Here is a 16000-nt window from a genome sequence, read left to right as displayed (position 1 = left end):
TTGGAATCTCTGGAACTAGGGTCCAGGATCCTGCATTTTAAACATTGCCTCGCTTTCCTCATCTATGAAATGGAAATACAGTACCTACTCCCTAGGATTGCCTTAAGGATTAAATGAGTCAATACATGTGAAGTGCTCACAACTGAGATTGGCCCATAGGAGATTCTTCAGTAGTGGTGGACTCACTGTTTTTATCGTTAATATTTGTATTGCTGTTCTCATTGAAATTTGAGACCACTACCACTACTTTCCTTTTTTTTTTTTTTTTTTAAGATTTTATTTATTTGAGACAGAGAGCACAGCCAGGAGGAGGGGCAGAGGGAGAGGGAGAAGCAGACTCTCCGCTGAGCAGGGAGCCAGATGTGGGGCTCGATCCCAGGACCCCGGGGATCATGACCTGAGCCAAAGGCAGAGGCGTAACCGACTGAGCCACCCAGGCACCCCCACCACTACCTTTCCTAAAGAAAGGTTTTCTCTGTGAGAGGACAGCATCTAGGTTAGTTTGCTAGGACAAATACCTGATACAGGTCTCCCCAAATCAGGTTGGCTTTCATCCATATGATGAGTTTAGCTATGTCACCAAAATAAAAAGTTCCTTAAAGATTTACATTTCAGTATGGAGCTATGCTGTCATCTGGATCGGCAGGATGTGTTTAAAAGATTGCCTGCTTGTATCACATCTCGTGTTAGTCAGACACGTTCTGAAATCTAGGAGGTGCTGGACTGACCCTGTTCTAGCTGTAGATGGCTGCTCAGTCTCCGGTCTATATACATGAGCTGACTTTTTTTTAAATTTCCAAGACCTCTTCAAGTGACCTCACTGGCCTTGGACAATTTCTTTAGGTTTTCTGAGCCTCAGTTTCTCCATCTGTAAAATGGATCTAATGATCTCTACTTTGTCAAGAGAATTAGAAACAGTAATGGAAAGCGCCTGACAACTAGCATAAGCACTTACTATGGGAGAGCTCAGCAAATGAGGCATGCAGTTCGGGCAGTTTTTAGTAGTTTTAGTAATGACCTTCAACTAGGTGAAGGAGTAACTTTGCTCCAACTGGCTGGCCCTTCAGAACTAGGGCGAGAACTAATGAACTCTCTGGAGGACTGTGATAAGCATTAGTGAACTACGGCCTGAGGGCTGAATCTGGACCACTGTCTGTTTTTGTAAAGTTTTATTGAAACAAAGTCAGACTCAAGTTGAGTACTTGTGATGGTGAACATTTGACCCTGCACAGTGGAAATTGGGAAATTATTTACTGTTTAGTCCTTTACAAAAATGTTTGCTGACCCCTGGCCTATGGAGTTGATTTGAAATAGGGAGCGGGATTGTGTACTTTTTTTCTCTTTCTTACTTGGGTTGGAGCAAGACCCAGTAATACTAAGAAATAATTTAACAGTCATGTCAAAAATATTTGCATAAACAAATCTCTGTTTCATCACTGATTCTGATGATGTTAAAATTTGAGAATCAGTAGAATGTGTACTGAGTTAGATTTTGTAGGTTCAGATCCTAACTCTGGCAAACGTTGGTGTCATCTATCTTGAGTTAATCAAAAACTGCTTGTTGAGTGCTAACCATGTACTCGGAGCTCTGCTAGGTACAGAGGTGGATGCAAAACAGTTCATGGTGTGACCCTGTTTCTCAAGAAGCTTATCAATCTTCATTGAGAGATGAGATCAACACGTTTTGAAAATGTAAAAACAACATAATTCGTTATGTAACACGTTGGTGAATTGTGCTGACAATAAATGCAATGTGTGTTTAAAGGAAGGCTCATGATCTGCATGATTTTGGAAAAAAGAATTTATTCAGCTTGCAGATGTTGATTGAAGGCCTACTATGTGCTGGACAACAGGATACAGAGAAGAAGGAGAATGGCCTCAGCCCTCAAAGAGCTCATCGTTTACTCCCATGGACAGACATTGGTCACAGAAAAGCTGTCAGACTCTCTCTGTGCTCCTTAGTTAAAGTGGAGATTAATTAAAGTCACTATTTATAGCCTTTCCTGATCTTTCTGGAAACTGGAAAGTATTGTCTTTATCTTTGAAGTCTCGATCACTCAGTGCATATTTATAGAGCACCTACTTTGTGCCAGAGCCTGTTCTAGGCCCTGGGGATACAGCCATGAACAAGATAGACAAGAATCCCTGCCTTCAGGGCTCTTCCTGGGCTGTGGTTGGTTTCGCTCTCCCCTGTGCTTTGCACATGCGCCTTTGGTGATGGTTATCTGTGTCCTTTTCCTTTGCCTGTCACTCCCCCTTTCCACCTCCCCTCTTCCCCCACCCTAGCGCTGTTCTCAGGAACTGCAGGTTATGCCTTATTCACCTCTGGGTACCCCCCCCCCCAGTATTCAGTGCCAGTCACTAAGTATTTATTGAATGACTATATGACATCAGTCATCTAAAATGTTCTTTCCCACAGCCTGCTTTCTTTAAGGCCAGCCTGGTTTCTTCCTGGCAGAGGACCTACGATGGGTCATTCCCATGTGGGCCAGCTGCCGCACACCCCCGACTCACGCGTGTTCTTTCTCATCTAAAATCCATCGTCGTTTTGCCCCAAGATGTGAAAAAGCGTAAAGGATATTCTTTCAGAGTACTCCACAAAGAGATGGGTGCCTATTTGGGACTGATGATGAGGCTAGACCCAGCATCTCCGTGTTTGGGTACTTTTCCCATCTTCAGCCTTCAGCCCATAAAAAGCCAGGGCAGTGCGGTGGCAGTCTGACCAGAGACTGCTGGTCACTCCTCACCTGAGTGTGGTTGGCAGCTCCTGTGGGCCAGCATGCTTCCCAGACTGATGGTCTTAACTAGGCCAACGTTTGATAGGGAGTCAAAATTGTAAGCAATTAAAACCTCCCTTGATGTTTAGAGTGTCAGGCACATACTAAGGAAATGTTATTTTTATGGAGTACACGAGTCCATACATGTAAATACTTTGTTATTAATTATTAATAAAGCATACCATTGTTCGCGGTGGCATCTAGTGATACATGACTCGAGCTCATTTATCAAAGTCTAGTTTTAACCAATATCCAGAATATAATTGCTCGAATCAAAATGCATTTGCTTGTCATTTTTTATAGCCAGGGGTGGTTGGACATTTGCCATCTCCCACTCAGAATAATATTGTAGCTAGTGATTACCCGTTGGTTTGGCTTTTAAAGAAATTTAAAACAAATTTATCGGTTGTTGGCTTAAAGATTCATTCGCCTCTCAGAAATGCGGTCGCAGATTTCCTGCATTTCTTGAAAACTCTGCTCCCGTGGCCTCGCACAGGCATGGATGGCTTTTTCCAGCCACGCTGTGGTCTTTGCCGGCTTGCCAGAGATTAGAACCCGGGCCTTAGCCTTCGGAAAACACGGCTCCCATCCTGGACTGTGAACGTCCAGATCGACAACTCATTTCAAACATGCAGATGATGATTATTACAGAAAGGGTGCTTTCGAATCATGCTAATGGCATCAATCTCCAGCACACACTTGCGTAAATTAATTCCGCTTTTAAAATCAGATGCACTGTTAGCAGCGTCAAAGATGGATATTTGACATTTATCACACAGACGAGGACGTGTGGTTTAATTACATGAATTTTCTGTAGAATCTCTGTGGCTGTATAAATAGACGCACAGTGGCGCATGTCCTTGCACGCGTGACCATCGAGTTCACAGCCCTGTCTCCATCCCTTTGCCACGATGAGGAAAAGAGCGGGGAGGGGCCATGTGTTACTAGTCAATCCAGTGGCCCCAGGAGCCTCTTCCCCGCCTTACCATACCTTTCCTTTCTCGTGACTCCGAGCACACCCAGGCTGTGAAACACACCCCCTCCTCCCCAGAGCTGAGTTCCAAGCCTGATCAGTGACACTAAACATTAAACTCTTGTCTTTGAGAATAATAGGCTTTGCTTTCTACACCCTCAAGCATGTTGAGCTACTGTGCAGGCTGGAAAATAAAAATGTTCTAATTGTGTCTTTTAAATAAGCATAGGAGTGAATTAATTAGACCATATTTTGTCTTTAGTTGCTTAGTTACACAATAGTATTCCTGAGCACGAGTAAGATAAATTGGCTCTTTTTGTGCTGCCTGTCCCTTAATCATAATTACTGTATTGCTTAGGAGAGTAAAGCATACATAGATTTTGAATTTTTTATTAATAGTCAAAAATATGCATATGATATATAAAGTATATGCTGTTCAACCTGTTTTATATGCTTTTATGTGGGAAGAAGTTTTATTGTGGTGGTAACATTTGCATTAGTTGCTCAAAGATGTAGTTCTGGGAAATACATAATTGAAATGTTTTTGAATTGCTTTTTCTGGCCTTTTCAATCTTATTCAAAATAATAGTGCCTCCAGTCCTGGAGCAGTCATTCTCATTTGATTTAACATCTTTCTTTGCACTGTGTGTGCAGGGCCCAGCCTTAACCCTGCAGAGCCTAGACGGGGCTCCGTGGTTCTTAGGCCTCAGACATCGCGCCTTATGTTTCTGGGCTCACGCCGTTGGGGGTCGGGGGTAGTGGGGCAGCAGAGCATGAAATGCCCTTTGTCCTTGGCACACTTCCACGTTCCTCGCAGAAATTTCCAGGGTTAGAGATCGTTAAGACTTTGTTTTAACTGGGGCTGGACAACGCTATGAGCTTGCCTTCTGGGGTCTTGCAAAATGGGATGTTGCTACCAGAACTCGGGTTTCTGGCCCCCTACCCCGACCCTCCACCGAGGAGGCAGCAAGAGTTGGACAGCTTGATATAGTTATTGAACAATGGGAGAGTCTGGCTTAAGACCCAGGATGCATGCTGGGTAAATGTATGTGAAAACTGACCCCATTGTTCTGTTGTATTTGAAAAGCAAGTAAATTATTTACAGATATTTGCTAATTAAAGCACATGTTGTTTTACCAGCACAAAAGAACACAGTATAACTGGAGACAAAGAACTAAGTGCAAATAATTTAAACTTGCTAATTCTGTGTATTTTTCTGAAAGGAGGAATATGTTTTAAAAATATGTATAAATACATACATATTAAAGTGTGCATATGTGTGTGTGTGTGTGTGTGTGGATATTCGGATATGCATGTGTGGGTTTTTGTTTGGTTCTGACCCCTACATGGGAAGCCTTGCATGCTACAGCGGTAACAGGCCAAGTTATCACCAGTTACCTGTCACTGGGCTTGCCCCTAGCCCCCTGTGGGCCATGGGGATGGAAATCATTGTGAGAGAATACTTGTTTTCCCTTTAGTCCAAGCTTTGCTTGCCACCCTCTGGGTTGAGCTCGGCTCAGGGTACCAGTGGAAAAAAACAAACTATCCAGATATTATACCAGAGAATAAAAATGTTCTTACTCACTGCCTTGTTCTCTGACTTTCCTCCACGATAGGCTCAGGTTTAGTTGTTTTTCTTCTGTGACTACCCAACTTCGGTGACATTCTGGTTGGAAATCTGCGTTGTGGGATGAGGGCCTCTTGACATGGGGCTAAGGGTTCAGATGCAGAGAAGGTCGCCGAGAACATTCTCCTACTCTCAGAGACCTTCCCCGGCTGGATGTTGGTGGAGCCGTAGGCGCAGCTGGTCCCTCTGGCTCTGCCATCTGCACCGACACGTTTGGTTTCCGGTGTGACTGGCTGGACATCCCTTGGCTCTGTTGATAAAGAGCATCAGGAAGGCTTGCCCTGGTTATCTAAGAAAAAGGCTCATGTCTAATTTGCCATGGACATTTGAATAGACTTAGAGGACATTCAAGAGAGCAAGTCCAGCCCCCTTTATTTAATGGACACAGAAAGGCCAGAAAAATCTTGGGCCTAACAGCCAGCACCCTCGGGCCCAACGGTCTGCTGCTCTGAGGAAGAAGGGCTGCTCTCTTAAGGTTCTACTCTGAGGAAGATAGGCAGGCGTTTCCCGTGGGTGTGTTCAGGGTGGATCATCCCAGCGCTCTTAGACCAGTAGATGGTGCCTCTGTGGGACAGGGCTCGTATAAAATCACTAATGAGAGTGTGGGCTTTAGTGCCAAGATACTTACCCAAGGGTCAGTGATGACAAAGAAACCAGGCTTGGTGTTCACAGTCCCCTCTGGACCTTACCTTCATTTCCATATTCTTTCCTGAAGTTAGGAGGGCCCTCTGATGGTATTATTTATGTTGGCTTAAGAAAAGCTTTGCTGAGACAGCACTCTTGGCGGCAAACTGAATTGGCATTTCTGCCACTCTGATACTCATGGATGGTTTCTTTCATTCTGAAATGTTTATTGCATGCCTACTATGTGTCGTTTCTTTCCAGTGGGGACATTAAGAGTGAACACAATGACTAATGCACAGATAAAAATTTCTGTTCCCATAGAGCTTACTCATTCTCTCATAATAAGAAGGAAAAAGCAACTTGATTCATCTATCTGAAGTGGCGGAAAACCATCCCCATACATTTTGGTCTTAGAACCACACTCATACTTCCTTCTTCTAAACTTTTCTCTTCTCTATGTATGCACAACCCAGAGAAAATGCCCCAACTTTCTCTTCTTCCAAACCATCTGCCAAAGTTTTACCCACAGTGTTTTCAATGAAGTTACAACATTTTCTGTTTATTGAGTAGCTATTATGTGTCAGGCATTGCATATATATTAATATATAAATTAAATGCTCATTTAATTCTCAAAGAAATTCTCTTAGGTTGTTGTATTGTGACATTTTCATACTTCATAGATGAGGCAGCTGAGGCCAAAGGAGGTTAAGTAACTTGCCCAAAGTCACGTATAGTTAAGACTCAGAGCTAGGATTGAAATCCAGGTTTTCCTTGATTCTGCCAGGATTGGTGATCTTCATGTCTCCCTATCACTTTAAAATACACTGAGGGACTATGGGATTTTGATTATATACTGACCTATTCCCTAATTGAGCCTTCATGAATATTGTTTCTTCAGTCCTTCATTTATTTGTTGAGCATATGGCGCTTGAAAGCTTCTGTCCTGCTCTCTAGGAATGTGCAGTCCAATTGGCGGTTGACTGATACACAGGTGACTCAGTCATCATACTGTGCACTTAAGGAATAAAAAGTTTAAAAGGACTCCTTAAATCCCACACCCCCCAAGGCAGGCATGTGGTGCCTCTCACACATTGCACAGGAGAGGAGACTCAGCCTCAGCCCCCCTCGAACGCCTTATGTGTGCAGGCCAGCATGGGGCCCTGGAGAGACAGAGGTGGGGAACCAGGCAGATCCTGCCTTCAGGAAGCTGCCGGTCAGGTGGGGAGTGCATAATTAATCAAACTGTCACAAGTAATGGGTCATCATGTGGCACAGTCAATGTGATGGAGTAAAAATACAGGGACCTCTGACAGGAGTGCCTGATCTTGTTGGGAAGCTCGGTGAAGGCATTTTGAAAGAAACAACATTTGAACTCAGGTCCAGTGAGATTCTGATGAAGGTTGGGAAGAGGTTTCTTTCCAAGATGTGGAGGTGGGAGCAGTGTCCCTACAGGATGATTTCTGGGCGGAGCCTAATCTCGGTAAACAGGTTAGAGATGCCCATGCTGCCCACTGGAGGCACCTACTGTTCTCGATGTCATCGAGACACCTAGATAGCATCTTCAGAGGTGATTTACATTGGCCGGCTGTGGGGATGTTGAAAACAGGGGGTCGGTAAACGAAGGCCCACTGGTCAACTCTGGCCAGCTGCCTGTTTTGTAAATAAAGTTTTATTGGCACACAGCCGCACCCAGTTGTTGACAAATGGTTTCTGGCAGCTTTCACACTGTAGTGGCAGAGTTGAGTCGTGTGACAGAGACTGTGTGATACACAGAGCCAAAAATATTTACTATCTGGCCTGGGACTAAATTGATATTAATAAAGGTAGTAGTAAAACTAGATGCTTACAGCTTCGTTCGCGTGAACTTTTATTTACTCCTTACAACAGTAATACCGTGAGGTAGGTTCTAGTGTCATCCCCATTTTGCGGGAGGGCCATCTGAGAAGTTAGGCGACTTGTCGAGGTTTCTAAATTCCTTCACCAGGTGAATGACAGAGACTGAATGGGAACGTGAGCTTTCGTGATTCCAAAACACAGATGGCAAAAACATCGCGCCGTCCTGCTGACAAGTGGAGGAAACACAGGCAGTATGAGCAAAGGGGTCTAGAATTCACCGAGGTATTCCTCTGTGAAGTAAAACCTCTCAACAGCTGGATCCCTCTTTCAAGGCCCTGCTCAAATGCCACCTCCTCCATGATGTCTTCCACCATGTAGGGGAGAAAGGGACCCAGAGCCTATGCACGTGCATAAGTGCCCACTGGGCCCGGCAGGTGACATCAAGTGGAGTGAGCCAGGTCTGGAAGAAAATATGATGCTTGAGGGAACTGGGGATGTGCAACTCACTCGAATGTTGTTACTCACATCCTGCTGATCATTACTGGGCAGGAATGTCATTTCATATTGCCAGGTCTTTCCATTTTTCAAGAGACATGTCAGAAATCTAGACTTTTGTGTGAGTGTAGTTGGCACTTTGGTCCAACTTTCAAAAAACACTGGGCCAAACAAAACATATCTTCAGTCTCGATGTTTCCCCCCAACCTCTCCCCCAACCCTGGCTGCCACCTTGCACTCTCTAGAGCAAAGCTTTGGATGATTCAATTTTTAAACCGTTCTTATATTTGGCCCATTTTCTGTGAATAAAGCAAAGAAGTGAGAAGGGGAAAGCCAGGTAGACAAAGCCCTCACCCTTCTCTCTAGCCAGAGTTCCAGAGGCCTGCGGGTACAGGACTTGAGCTGTGGAAAGAAGCGTGTGCGAGTAGGAACGTGGCCTGGAGTCACGCTGAAGGTATCCTGGAGACAGGAAGCTTGGGAGCAGGCCCTTGAAAATAACTAGGACTCTCTTGGATGGAGCTTTTTGAGGAATGAGTTGGACAGAGGGGGAAACCCTTGACAGAAGAAGCCATAGGAAAGACATAGATAGGAAGGAAGGACATAGCAATATTGGATATGGTCTACACTGGGCAAGAGGGCAGGGATTTAGTGGAAAATAAGGTAGACCGAGGCCAGAGTTTAGGGGGTCTAGCAGGTCAGTCTTCACTTGAATCTGAAGGCCAGTGCTGATTAATAATTTCACATGTGCATTTTGTCTTTCTGGTTGGAATAGAAACTCTTAGTCTAGAAGCTTGAGAAAACCAAATGTGCATACTTACTCTGCCAGTTAGTAGCTGGTTGTCATCTTGGTCTACTTACTGAGTCTCTTTGGGATCTCAGTTTCCTTACCTGTAAAATGGGTTCCTCTTACAGGGCTGTGAATATCAAATGAAATTCATATGGGCACAGAGCACCAAACCATGGTCTGGCTTCTCCTAGGCCTTTAGCAGATGCTCGTTATCGATCCTGCCCTTCCTGGTCAGGGGCCAAATCATAACGTATTGTCTCAATGAGGTCTGTCATGATGCTAGACTGTTAATAGCTCGTTAATAAGTAATGTATTGGTTGAGCCGTTGGACTACTAACTATTATTTGAAAAATGCTAACTAAAAAAACTATCAATTTGAATAGAGCGAAACTTCCTGGCTTCCCATCTGTCCTGAGACTTTTCTGTTTAGGCGCAGAGATTTTGATCCATGTTTGAGGTTTCTGGTCAGGTCTCCGTTCTGTTCTGTACCATTTAGATCTTAAAGGACATTGAGGGGGCGTCTCTCCCATCAGCCACAACAAAATGAGATGAGATGGGGGAATGATGGTGTCAAGAGACAAAATCTGCATTCCAGATGTTCCATCTTGGTATGCCAAAGAACGTTCAAACCTGCTGCTTCTCAGGTTCCGCCCCCTTCTTGAGGCAACCTGTGCGAAACTGGTGTTGACCTGCCGAATGTGCACAACATTGAATTTATTTCAAATACTCTCACCTTCCCTCCGCTTAAAAAAAAGCCTCTCCTATTTCCTATTCTTACCCCCCACACCCGCAATTTAAAAACATGTTTCCCCCCTAGACACCTCCTCTCCCTCCTCTTCTTGTGGTGGTGCTGGGGGTGGTGGTAGGGAGTGTATTTCACACACATCTTTAAGATGTGCAAGGGCAGGTTCTTTTAAAAAGCAAAAAAGCACCAGCAAAGGGATGCAAAAGGAAGGGAAGGGGTCCCAGCCAAAATGGCTGGGGGATCTCAGACATAGGATCTTCAAAATAGAGACTGCCTGCTGGGCCATTAAATCCTTTTGCTTTGGGTTAATCCCACAGTGTATATCAGATTACTGAATTCAGATGAAAACACTGCTCTAGTACTCTGTCTCCTCCCCAAATTATTCCAAAATCAAGTGTACATGGGTTATAAATACAGAAAATAATTGAATTCTGTGTCTTAAGTGAAATAATCTGTTCCATTCTGTTTCTTGTGAATATTCTCCATAATAGTCTAATTGTGTTTTGTGCTCCTGGGAGCTGAATGTGTGTTCAGCAACAATGCATTGGGTTGTAAAATATGCATCCTCAACTATCTGGGCAGGCAAAAAGAAGGATCTAGTAAAAAGGCTGAAGATGTTTCTCCTAATGCAAATTGTATGAATCACATAAATGGTGGTATCTTTTAAAATTATCAACAGGCTCTGTTTTTCTTTTTTCTTTCACGTATAGGTCCTGTTTCTCACTCCACATTTTTGATGTTATAGATCAGTAATTCAATAGACAGCCAAGCAGGTGTTCAAATCACTCCTGACCCCCCAAATTCCTTAAGTGACCCCTCGAAGCAGTGGAGTGAAAAACATTCTCAGCATGTCAGAATATTGAGCTATCTCAGTTGCCTTAATTTTTTTTTTTTGGCCTTAATTTTTAAAAGGCTATTTTCTGCCCTTTTTGTTTGTTTGTTTGTTTCTCTTTTTAAGCAAAGAGAAGCCACGTCTTGATCCCGGCCGTGAGGATTGGAGGACTGTGTGTCTACAGGGCCTGCAAATCGCGATTATAGGCATCACAGTTCTGACTGGTCCGCTGTACCAAGGGCCTTCCAAAGATGAATCTGGAAAAGGTGGGAGGAGGAAAGAGAGACAAGCCTTGGGCTTCTTCTCTGGTAGCTAAGGATGTAATACAATACTGCTCTTGAAAAACATTTCTGTTTTTAAACATAGGTCTTTTGCTGCAAATTTTTATTCAGTTCAGTTCCACCAATATTTATTAGTATATCCAGGGTACTGTGGGGGTGGCAAAGAGATGAGTGATATCGGCCCCTTTCCCTTCAGTTGCTTGGAGGAGAGAAAACATAAAGTTAGCCTTACTTGGCAAGATGATCTTTTACTCTGCCTCTTGCATCCAGGAAGATATGCTCATATTATTAAATCGTGTTCTTGGAAATTTCTGTGTGTCCCCCAAAAAAGAAAAGGCCTCTTGTATAGGTAGTTGTTTCAGGATTTAGGCAGGCAGGAAGCATTTTTCCACTTCTCAGCAGAAATTAGTCTAATTTTCCAGCAGAGTCAAAACTGGTAGTTAGCACCTTCTTTCATGGGCTTTGTTTCATTATCACACAAAAATATGTACATATATCCCATATTAAAGATGAGTGTATTGTTATCTATTTTTGTATAACAAGTTACCTCCAATTTTTGTGTCTTTGGACAACATTTATTATTCAGTGTTTCTGTGGGTCAAGAGTCCAGGTAAGGCTTACTGGGGTGCCTCTGACTCAGGGTTTCTCAAAGTTGCAATCACAGTGCCTGCCTGAGCTACGGTCATCTCAAAGCTCACTGGGGTAGAATCTACTTCTAAGTGGCTCACTTGCCTGTTGGCAGGACACAAGTCCTCGAGGGCTGTTGGACTGAGGGTCTCATTCCTTGCTGGCAGGTGACCAGGGCCTCCCTCAGTCCCTTGCCATGCCCCATGGGCTTCTCCATGGGCCAGTTCCCAACATGGCGGCTGACTTCCCTCACAGTGTGTGAGTGAGACAGAAGCCATAGTCCTTTTGTAACCTAATCTCAGAAATGACATCCATTTGCCTAATTCTGTTTGTTGGCTACTGTGCGACCCACACTCAAGAGGTTTACCCAAGGGCATGAATATGGGGAGGTGGGCATTGTTAGGAGCCAGATTAGCAGTAAGCAATGGAACCAGTCACCGTAGCCTAAGGCTAGTCTGATGAGGGTTGAATGATATTCTTCTTACCCTATCTAGCTCTTTTTTTCCTCTCTCTCTCTCCTTTTGTTGTTGCATATTCTGTCTGGGTGGTTCCTTCCAAACACCTCCTCGCTCTTCTGGGCATTTAATTATAGAAGACATACATGGTAGACAGCAGATTGCCTTAATCTTTTCAAGATTTGTAAGTCTTAGAGCATGTCAACAAGCCATATTGGGTCTTTCTTAAACCTAACATCTTGATCAGTGAATTTGGAGAGTTTTGCTGGAAAGGGCATTGTGTCTGGTGTGATGAGTCTGCCGAGAGAAGGTGAAGGAGGCCCCTGTACCTGGTGTAGTTAAACAGGCTCCTTATTGTATAAGAAAATAGGTAGGTTTCATGCACAGTGGTTGAGGAGGGGCATTAAGTCAGGTTGGTATATGTCCATATAAAGACGTAAACATCCAAATGAAAGGGATTGTTGTCCCAGTTTGTGTTTCTGAGAAGTGGGTCTATAGGAGATGAGCATGTCCTCGCTACCCACCAACCTTCTGCATATGTCATAGGGCAGCTGGGCTTCCACCTTGTAAATTCTGTGAAAATCGGCTATTTCATGGGAAAACGTATCTATTTCTATTTCTGGGAAGATGCAACTTCGTTTTCTACCAAGTGTTCAAAACATACATATGTAGGCATTAAAGGTTTGAGGAAAAAATGACAATAAGCAAATTTTAGTCAATTTTTTTTTTAAAGATTTCATTTATTTATTTGAGAGAGAGAGAGAGAGCAATGAGAGGGGGGAGGGTCAGACTCCCTGCCGAGCAGGGAGCCTGATGCGGCACTCGATTCCGGGACTCCAGGATCATGACCTGAGCCAAAGGCAGTCGCTTAACCAACTGAGCCACCCAGGTGCCCCAAATTTTAGTCAATTTTTAACAGTGGAAGTTGATTTATTGGGTAGCCTCCATGCTAAACCTACTGGAAATTTAGAACAAAGGAGTGTGGATTCAAATTTAGAAGCATGCATCAGCTATAAGGCATGCACCATGGTGTGTGTGTGTGTGTGTGTGTGTGTGTGTGTGTGTCTGTGTGAGTCTGTGTGTGTGTTTAACCTTGAGTTTGACATTGCACCATGCTCCTCCCAGTGCCTGTGTATCCTGTTTTCTCTGCATGCAATGTCCTATGTTCTCCCCCCATCCTTTCCTCCCCTCCTGACCTTGCTAGCTCCTTCTGTTCCTTAGGGTCTTAGCAGAGAGACCTCCCCAACCACTCGATTTGAAATCATCCCAGTTCCACCCCTGGTCTTCCATTATTGCCTCTTCTAGTTCTTTTGCTTCCAATTTTTTTACTATCTGGCTCTTAGACTGCCCCACTCCTCTCTCTCCTAATACACACACCTCACACCATACACTACACATGACACTTAATGACAGTAGGCCCCAGGAAGGTAGGGAATTTCGTCTGTTTTATTTCAGACTGACATATAGTTGGTGCTCATTAAATATTTGTTGAATGAATGAAATCACTTATGACAATTTCTCATTATATAAATCATATTTAGCTGAGGGCTACCGTTTACCATCTACCCACCCCCCTAGACTGGCCTCCATGAGTCAGGGGCTTCTTCCCCAGCTGTTCTAGTACCTAGCACAGCTCAGAGTAGATGCTCAGAACATCGAAGAAGGGAAGAGTGAATGGATTCTCTGGCAAAGGACTGAAAAGAGAGTAGCCTTCATTTCCTAAGTGAGAACAAGAGGCCGTGGGCACCATGCATTTTGGAAGGGAGCAGCACAGAGTCTTATTCATCCTTATCTCTCCGTGGCTGGTACTCAGCCCAGGGCTCGGCCCAGAGCACAGTCCATACAGGTTAATTGGATCAGATTGAGTTGAGCTAGGGAAAAGCTCAAAGTCTCTCGTGACGATAACACTGGTGATTCCTTCTGTATTCCCTTCTGCAGTCGTTTTGTTAGAACGCCCAGAAGCATGCATGTGTCCATTCATCCGTCCATCCATTGGTTCATTCACTCATTCTTTAAGCTCCACTTGGGAGTGTACCGGCTATTGGAAGGCACGGAAGGCTATGCAAGTTTTCAGGCCTGCTTTCAGAAAGCTTACCTTGAAGGAAACTTGGGCTTCATTCTCTGGGGTTTGTACAACGTCCCTGGGACAGCAGCAGAGTTGGAACTAGGCCGTTGGAGTTGCTTGGGTCTGTCCTCTGCACCGGCCTGCACACCACAATCTTCGAACAGGAGTAGAAAGGTCACCAACTGTGGTTGCAAATTGGCTCTTGCATTAATCCTGGCTTATTCAAAAACACTCAATATTTTTCCAAACTGAGTTTAGAGCTTTTGATGGAAGCCTGAATCATTTACCACGGCAGAGCATATCACCAGTATAGGGAAAACCAGAACTTAAAAATACAAAGCCCCTTTAAGTAATCCAATATAGGATAATTACATTATTAAATAAAGCTGTGGGTTTCAAATTATTCCGCCGCCATTGTACATGTAAGGATAATAATGTGAACTGTGCAAAGTGAACAGAGCAAAAAAAAATGTTTAACAAGAGGGAGCATGTCTAAATCATATGTTTATGTTTAAATAGAGACTACACAAAACAGGAAGATTTACTTGGTTTCTACATTAAAGCGTTCCTAATAGGCATGAGGCTTTTGGTGATACGCTGTGAAGACTGCTCTTCTCATTAATGACAGTAGTATGTCAAGACTCCATGTCAGATCACCAACAACCCTGCATCATTCAGACAGTGTCCACCATGGTTTTCATCTACCAACAGGGGCAGAGTTTTCTTCTTCCTTTTAGGGTCTTTATGGAATATAGGCCCCACTGAACTGTGTACCTGGGCAGAAGGTAACGTGCCTGTAAAAGTGGGTGAAAAGAGATCAGGAGATGTCAAAGGAATGGTTTGGAGTCGTTCAGCATATTAGACCATCTGTGTTGGGTGGCGGTTGAGTTTGGGTTTTATTGTTATTGTTTGTTGAGAAAAAGTGGAGTTGAGAATGTTTTCAACTGAACTTTAACACTGGAATTGGGCTCATTTATCTTCTTTTGCTTGTTTTAATGGCCAGAGCTAAGAATATAGGTGCCAAGCTAGTTTTTATCATAGCAACCTCAAAGTAGTTAAAAAAAAAATAGACTGTGGAGTGAAGACCCCATTAATTTGGCCAAAGGGAAGGTGGGCAGGCTCACCACACGTCTTTCGGTATATATCAGATACTTGCCTGTTTAGAGAGGAAGTATCTAGGACACTGGGATGCATCTTCTTGCTCTCTGTGTAAATTGTTTTTAATCTTAGGGAGGGAAAAAAGGCTCATACATGGTCAATCCAAAAGGAAAGATATGAAACTGGGCATTAATGAGAGGATGTTTCTGGGGCTTTCTTTAGAGATGGGCTTCTGGTCAGGGGAGCAGGCTGCAGCCTAACAGGTTTTAAATTAACTTGTATTAAAAATGTATTTAGCAACATAAAATATTTAGGATTTTGAATTACTTGTTTGATACGCAAATGCCTTTGGCTGTACCGTGAAGGATGGTTGCATTACATCTGACAAATCACACCTCAGAGCAGTCTTCTGTTTGCTTACTCCCTCTAATTGTGCCAGGATGGATTTCCAAAGTTCATTGAGCCACAAGCTTCACCCAAATATCTGCGGGGAGGGAGGGAGGAGGTTGGAAGAGAAGGGGCTGGCTTGGGAAATTGGAACCCAATACACTAATGAGCCTCCATGGCAAATCCATTTCATCATGTTCAGGGAGTCAAATTAAACCTTACTTGAGAGGATATCTTCATCACTCGGACGACAGAAAATTCTTCACATTTTTAAATAGCACATGAATGGCAATTCCTATAATCTTACTTTGAGGACAAAAACACAATACCAATCAAAAATTAAAATCCCTTTTGTTGCAAAATGACCTTAAATACCAACCCTTCCCTCCTC

The 16000-nt window shown here is 43.7% G+C and overlaps 1 protein-coding gene and 1 long non-coding RNA gene across 3 annotated transcripts in view; one reads left to right on the top strand and one right to left on the bottom strand.

Moving 5' to 3' along the window:
- Positions 1-5809, bottom strand: part of LOC118519321 (uncharacterized) — a 176573-nt gene extending 170764 nt beyond the window's left edge. The window contains exon 1 of the long non-coding RNA XR_004909103.2: positions 5336-5809. This is a non-coding gene — a long non-coding RNA (uncharacterized LOC118519321). The remainder of the gene's footprint in view (positions 1-5335) is intronic.
- Positions 1-16000, top strand: part of ARID5B (AT-rich interaction domain 5B) — a 176964-nt gene that overhangs the window by 5674 nt on the left and 155290 nt on the right. The window lies entirely within an intron of this gene.

This window comes from Halichoerus grypus, chromosome 7 (assembly GCF_964656455.1).
Source record: "Halichoerus grypus chromosome 7, mHalGry1.hap1.1, whole genome shotgun sequence".
Classification (NCBI taxonomy): Eukaryota; Metazoa; Chordata; class Mammalia; order Carnivora; family Phocidae; genus Halichoerus; species Halichoerus grypus.
This window is presented reverse-complemented; position numbering and strand designations above follow the sequence as displayed.